The sequence below is a fragment of the Cyanistes caeruleus genome, chromosome 16, assembly GCF_971803275.1.
Source record: "Cyanistes caeruleus chromosome 16, bCyaCae1.hap1.1, whole genome shotgun sequence".
NCBI classification, from domain to species: Eukaryota; Metazoa; Chordata; class Aves; order Passeriformes; family Paridae; genus Cyanistes; species Cyanistes caeruleus.
This window is the reverse complement of record NC_141716.1, coordinates 16419891-16427490: the sequence shown is the minus strand read 5'-3', so window position 1 is coordinate 16427490 and position 7600 is coordinate 16419891. Positions and strand designations below refer to the sequence as shown.

The 7600-nt window shown below is 45.2% G+C and overlaps 1 long non-coding RNA gene across 1 annotated transcript; it reads left to right on the top strand.

The window, feature by feature from the left end:
• Window positions 1-204: 204 nt before the first annotated feature.
• LOC111938350 (uncharacterized) lies at window positions 205-4685 on the top strand. The gene is made up of 2 exons (XR_002868947.2): window positions 205-294; window positions 4598-4685. It is a non-coding gene; the product is annotated as an uncharacterized LOC111938350 (long non-coding RNA).
• The last annotated feature ends 2915 nt before the right edge of the window (window positions 4686-7600 follow it).

Sequence of the window (7600 nt, the reverse complement as noted above, 5' to 3'; positions counted from 1 at the left end):
CGTCCCGCTGTGGATCCAGGGTGCCTCTGGATTTTGGCTCTGCTCAGGCGGGGCGAGGCCTGACGGGTCGGGCCCAGCGCGAACGAGGAGCGTCGGTGGCTTCTGAAGTGTTTGGAGATCCCCTCAGAGAGTTCTTTATTTTTCAGGTATTTCACAGACTCCCATGAGACTCAGGGTCTCAGCCTGTGTGGTTTCAACATCTCCAGGGTTTAGGAGTTCTGGGGAAACTTTAACTCATCTACCTTCCCAGCATGGACTTTCCTGCAGCAACTGTTCCTCCATCCCCATCCCTAGGTATGTGCAGAGCCTGTTCACACAATCTCATACAAAAATAGCCTTTATAACATTTCATCTGAATGGAGACAAGTAGAAGGAAGACATAATCCCCTAAAAAACTGAGTAATAGTGAAAACACATTTCATGTGGTATGTGAAGACAGCAATTTTTCATGTAATTAAAACTAGGATTTGCTGAGTGTACTCAGGCTGCCATTGAAAAGAGCTGGATAATGTCCAAGTCAACATCTACTCTGGATTTAAGCAGCCTCAGAGCTGTAGAGCAGAGTTACACCCACCTGCAGAAATGGAGAAAGGCTGAATTCTTTGGGATGTGGTCCCTAAAGGCCCAGGTGACCCAGCATGTACTGTCCCAGGACTGGAGAGACTGGTGGGGTTTGGTGGTCAGTCACATAAACTTTCTGGACCATGGCTGCTTGGAACATGAATCTCTTCATGCTACAAAACCACCTTCAGAAGGTCCCCAGACTGTTTCCTACTGTGCTCGCTCCCTCAGTGGGGCTCAGCTGCTGCCTTTGCAGCTCAGGTGTGGTCTCATCCACTGCCATGGGACAACAGACCTGGTCCTGAGGCCGTAAGGAGATTTTCAGTGCTCAGCTGTCATGTGGCAGCTCCTCTGCTCTCAGGCTCTCTGGCACACCCAGGGGTTGTGCTGGTAAAGCTGTTCTGTGAGTGTGGCTCTGGCTGGCTCTGGGTCTTGATGGCCTCAGGACTGACTGAGCCCGGTGTAACTTTTTTCTAAAAAATTCTTTTTCTGTTTCTCTGATTCTGTTGCATTTCTTCTGTATTTTTTTTTTCTCTTTCTGGTTTTCTCAGCCTCCTTTGGACTGAATTCTTTTTGGATCTTCCCTGATTGGGAGTCTTGCTTATATCAGTTCTCTAGTTTTGAAGAAAACTCTTGAGTTCGTTAGAATCTTGTTTCTCATGTTTATTAGAAGGTCATCACAAAACTTGGCAGGTCTCTCTAAACTAACTGCACAAGGTTATTATATCTTTGTAATCTGGTACATTTCTTTCTTCTGATGGTACAAACAAGGCTTTGTGGCGTACTTCGTGTCTGATGTACAAAATGGGCCTCGAACTACACAGTTCTTTTATCATTATACCTATTTTCACCCAATTAATAATAGACACTGTCCTAGTTTAGGGCAAATCAGGAAGGAAAACTCCAAATGGGGATCTCCACAGGGAAATGCCCCTCCCCACCAACTGGTCCGGGAAAAGGAAAAAAAAAAATTCCGTGGAGAGAAGTGGAAAAAGGTGTTTATTTAACAGAAATTGAGTAATATTAAATAATAAAACCTCTTGCTGTTCGATGGGATGGTAAGTCTAGGAAGAAAAATCCTTTTCATGTGGTGCAGCTCGGCTCACTCAGGTTCTTATCAGTCCCTCCAGCGCTGGAAAAGTGCCGAGGCCCAGGCCCCGCTGGGCCACAGGCGTGAGCTCCCGGGGTTTGGCTGGGTGTTCAGTCCAGAGCAGGCTTGCACAGATCCAAGAAAATTGAAAAAAAACAAAGGTCCAGGGAACTCCTCTGCCTCAGCTAGCTAAAACTAACTAAAAGCCAGAGAGAAGCTCTGTCCCGCTGTCTGTCCGTGCTGCAGACACCACAGTCCCGGAGCGGGATGTGTGGGAGTGATGTTTTTCCTTAACACACTGTGCGCTTCTTCTTCCCCCTCTCTTGCTCTCAAAGCCAGTCTTAAAGGTGCAGAACTTAATATATAACATAAACCAGACGATTGGGGATACCAGTATCATAAAGTCACCCCAGGACAGACACGTGTATTATTTTTCATAATGACCCAATGACCCTTCACCTATGTGCTACACTGTGGCGTTTTCTATCCAATCACTTACTATTACCCAAAAACCTCTAGGAGAAAAACATGAAGAAGAAAGAAGGACAAGAGACAACACCCTAAATCCTCCATCTTGTCTCCTGTTCTCTAAACTAACTTTTTCACTCAGTGATTTAAGAAAACTTTCTAATCTACACACCCTTTTAGCTTTTTGTATCTAACTTTAACAGTTATTTTCATGTATCACCATGAAAACATGGTCATGAATTTCCTGTTATATGAAATTCAGTGTTTTTCTGGATCTTGAACTAAGTATCAGAAGCAAGGGCACACACTGTATCCCAGACTCCAACACCTGGCACATCCTCTGATAAATCAGGGTGAATTCATTCAAGTTAGTTTATTTGTGCATGCATCTGTAAATAGGGAGCTGGAAATGCTGAATCTTCATTGCAGCTGTTCACAACAGTCTCTTGAGTTTTCTGATCAGAAATGCTCTTTTTTGTGTGCTGCTTCTCTCCAAATGATAGTTCTGATCCAAAGTACTTGACAGCCTTCCTGTGACTGCTGCTTTGCTGAGTGACTAGCACACAGTAGTGTGCCTTAACTAGTGGTTAAAGCTGCACTGCTCCAGGATGCTGATTTTGCCAGTCTGAGCTGTGCCATGTCCTGCCCAGCACTGTCTGATCCAGCCCTGGGAAGATTCAGATAATCTCCAAGGGCTGCAGAAATCAGATGTGGAATCATGCCACGTTCTGTGTTTAATTGGTGTGCAAAGCCAGCTAAGAAGAAAGGCCAAATAATTCATGAGAAATGCAGCAATTCTTTCTGGAGCATGAATTTGCTCCAGCATTTCTCCAGGAGGAGACTTCAGGGCTAACAATGGAGAGAAATTCCTAAACTAATTGACATATTCATCCCTCTCAGAGCATCAAATACATCAGGCAGAGGGTTGACTATCAGTTGCTCTCTGATGGCCACTGATTTGGGGCGTTAGATCTGCCATTAAGGAGTTGCAGTAAACACACAAACACTGTGGTGCTGCCTTTTGTCTTCCAGGAGCTTCTGAAGCCAAATGAGACAGAGGAGAAGACCTTTAAAACCCTTGGGGTTCCTACAGGCTTTATGAAAATCAAGGGAAGTTTCAGGAGACCCAGGCTGGGGTGGGTTTAGCATAGGCAGTAGTTTGGCATCTGGCAGTGTGGCTGTGCTTCTCCAAGTCAGCTGGCACATCCAGCTGCTTCCCCAGCAGCAGTGAAGGGGCAGAGAGGGGTGACAGCATAATAGAGGAGAGATCTTGGGGCTGTCAGAGACCTATACTGAGCTGAATGGAGAGTTCCAGCAAGGAGCTGAAAGGACACAAACCAGAAACCTCTGAGAAAACTCTGCTTTGTTTGGTTAGTGCAGCAATTAGTTGTTTTGTTTTGTTTTTTTCCAGAGGCATAAACCTGATTTTCTGTTTTCTGATGTTTACCCAAACTGATGGTAGTATTTGCAGTATTGGGGCACTTACTGGCCATCCTTTCTTCCTGAAATTCCTTGGCTCTGCAAGTGATTTGGTAGGAACATGCACACAGGGCTGATTGCTAGGGCCTCGGAGCAGTTTGAGGAGCTGAAGTTTGGGGATCTGCTGCCACCAGCAGTGTGACAGTGGAGTGGGTGTTGGTCCACAGCGGGAGCAGCAAATGCAGCTCTCGGGGGGACCTTCACACCGCCTGCCCTAAAGCCTCCAGGTTTTGTTGCCTTGAAAAAAAGAAGCAGCTCTAATGGAACCAAACACACAATTGAGAGCAGCTGCTGCTGCTGCTGGGAGATCTGCACTCCCTTGATCACACTGCCTACATGAGGCACCCACACTCAGGGTGGTGAACTCAACCTGGGGATGTTGCATCACAGAACTTTCATAAAACATTCTGTTTAAGACTGAGCCAACTCAGGGATGATTCATCTTTGTTCCTGCAAACAGATGCTGGTTTAGGCACTTTTTGTGTGCCCTGCTGGAATTATGCAATGATGACATTTTTTGGGGTAAACAAGCCACTCCTTTCCCCGACTCACTGTACAAATTAGGTGTTCTGGTTCCTGAGGCACCTTCCAGTCCTCCCTGGCAACTCTTCCAGCCTAATACATTTGGGAGACCACAGCTTTGTTGTTACTCTGAGATTTTATCAGGGCCCTGTGCAATGACTTACACATCTCAGGGATGTTTCTTGTTCCTGTGGGATCTATCCCATCCTATCCCATGTCCCAGAGGGGTGATTTTCACCCACCATTTATTTTGGCCAAGCTGTCATGTTTTATTTTCATAATCAACCCCTTCAGGGTTATACTGTGTTTCCTTCTGCCTTTCCCACCACAGACCTTGCATAGCAGTAGTTGCATTGTAGTCCTTACTGGTCCTCAGTGGTTTTGGTGTCCCTGAGAAATTCACATTTACATACTCGGTCTCACTATACTGAGGTCCTTTGCTGATGAACATTTGATTTTGCTTTTGCCTCTTTTCAGGTTGTCTTCTGTTGGAGTTTATTGGCTAGAACACCTGCCAGCTTTTGGGTTTGAATGAAGAAATACCCATAAATTCATATGCCTTTAATTTTTGTGGGCTACATGACTCCTCATTACTTTTTTTTTTTTTTTAGGGTTCATGGGTAAAAACTGCTTTTAAATTGAAGGATATTGCTGTTTTTAGAAATTTCTGGGAGAAAGGGGCTTGCCTTTTATTTATTAACTTGGAAAAGAACAGATTTTCCTATCAGTCTGAAATAGCACTGCTGTAGGTATCTTCCAGTCTTTCTGCTACTGACTGACAGAAGACAGCATGAAGTTTGTGGTCTTTTATGGAGGATAGTAGTAGTCTGGATCAAAAATGGAACCTGAATGATTGTTTTTTCTTCTTTGGGTTCAGAGACAGGAGAAAATAAACTGCATTTCAGATTTCTCTGATTGGCTTCATGTGCCAGAACTTCCTTTACATGAAAGACAGGGATCTATGTAAGAAAGCTAATCAACTTTTCTCAGCCCCCAGAAAGACTGTACTTCTGCTTTGAATATTTTTCAGAGTGAGCTTTGAATGGCAATGTTTAAAAAAAAAATAAAAAAAAAATCCCCAAAGATGAAATTCCTGCCAGCTCAGTTAAGACAATTAATCATCCACTGGAAGCTTGTCATCTACACAAGATGGGCTTGTCCAGAGAGCTACAAACTCACTACATACATCCCTCCTGGGTGGGGAAGGGATGAACTGATGACGTGAACTGAACACCAAAACTCTGGACACCTGAAGTTAGGCAAGAGGAATCAAAGGGGTCTGACAAACAAAACTGCTCAGCTTCTGGGCACTGGTTAAACTACTCACCTTGACAGCAGCATCTCTAAAATAAGGGCTGTCCAGATCCAGTATCCTGGGACACAGCTGAGCACTCACAGCCAGCAGCCCCATTTCTTTCCTCTTTTTCAAGTGAAAGAAAATGGGGTAGGTGTGTAACAGCTGGAGCAAAGAGAGACTGGAAAGGCAGAGTGGGTTATGAACTGCAGCTCTGTGTATCACACTCTGTTTCTTTGTCATGTTTTCCTGTATGGGAAGCCAGTAGGAAACAGGTCTGTGAATCCCACTTGGATCTGCCTCGCATTCCCGAGCTCTGCACTGTCCCAGCCGAGGAAGAGCTGCTGGTGACAGCTAGACAGGGAAAGTGGGGAAGGACAAAGTGTGTGCTTCCTCTGGCAAGTTTCTTCCAGCTGGTCACTCAGTGCTTCTGGGAGCAGGAGTTGCTGCTGGATTCACCCTCCTGGGGACATCCCACATCCCAGTCCTGGCACTCCTTTCTCTCTTGTTCTGTGGCTCATTCCTTCTGACTCAGCCTTTGCTGACAGCAGTTTAAGGCCATAGGATCATATGATGGATGCTCCCTCTCTCTTTGTGGTTGCACAGGACTGTCAGTGTGTTTTAAGAACAAAAAGCTGGGTTTTGGCTGGCAGCTGCTGAACTGCACTGTGCCTTTGTGTGCTGCAGTGACGAGAGAATGTTTTCTCAAACGTTCCATTAGATTTCTTTGTCTTCAAGACAAGTGTGTTTTCAGGCAAGAGCCAGATTCAGAGAAGCCCTATGGGCATTTCTGAGCCATGAATCACCTCCCTGTGCCTCTTCCCTGCTTCCCTTTCCTCCTCATTGTTTTGCCAGTCGATAGGGGCAATAGAATGGACCCAGACACCAAAAGGAAGAATGGTCTTGTTTTACTATGAATATTGAGGCAAAACAGAAGTAAAAGGATACATTTGATAAAACAACAAGCTTATTACTTGCTTGACTTCAGCAAGAAGTAAAAAAAAGCAAGGTAATGCATGTAATCATTACTATGTGAACAGGAGAGAGAGAATAGTGATTGAGGAAGGTACATCACCAGCTGCCTGAGTACTCCACCACCAGCCAGAGTCCACATTTGCTGGAGAGCCCTGGTTTGCAGCAAGGACCTGGAGAACCCTTCCCAGCAATTGGAGAAATCCTACCTGCTGTGTCCACCCATAGCTGAGCTCTCCAGGTTGCCCAAAAAAGAGGTCCAGCTCTCTAGACCAAAATTGACAAACCCAAGTGACTTGTTTACCTTTTTGTGCAGAAAACATCTGGTTCTGATAGCCCACTTCCCGACCAGCTGGGGACAGGGATTGGCCAGAGCCCAGGCCACAGCCAGGAGGGTTTTGCCTAAAATACTCTACTGACAAGTCTCAAGGGATATCTGTAGGGCAGATTTCTTGATATATCCTATACAAGGTTATACAAACATCTCTACAACAGCCAGATTGGCATTAATAACTAATATGAATGTTTAAATAATATATTTTTAACTTAAGAACCTTGATGGTATTAATAGCATCTTGCTCAAGATTCATCTTTTAAGTCAGCTCAGGCTTAAGCCTGCTGTTCAGGCCTTAGCATATCACTCATGTGCTGTTCCTGAGCTGAACTTCCCCTACTCAGGGTCCAGCTTGCACACCCAAGTGTCCATGGAATGTGTTAAAAATCAACCTGTGCCCTCCCAGCCTGGGCCTTCAGCTGCAAGAGGGGTTTGTGCAGGAGGTGTGTATTGGTCCTGTAGGGCACTGGAGCAGCCTTTCCCAGCTGCTAAGCATTCCTGAAACACCAGGTCCTTCCCCAGACATATCCTCTCAAGCCTGATCCAGCCCCAGAACACTGCAGTGGAGGTGTCTGAGGATTTGTCCTGTCATTTTGCCTTATTTTCCATTAGGAATATGGAAAAAAGGCATGTGGTGTTCTACAGTGTTGTACTCTGCAGATAGCACAGAGGTTTCCTGTTGCATGAGCTCTGGCAGCTGCTGCAGAGGCATGGGAAATGAGTGTCATGGCCTGTGGGCACTTATGGGTCAGGTATTTTTGCCCTTTAAAAGCTTGGTGTTGTTTTAAACCACTGAAGTACAAATTCTGATTCTTTATTTGGAAATAAAGGCAACAGGAATACAGAACCCACCTCCTTGTGTGCAGCTTTAGTAATAGTG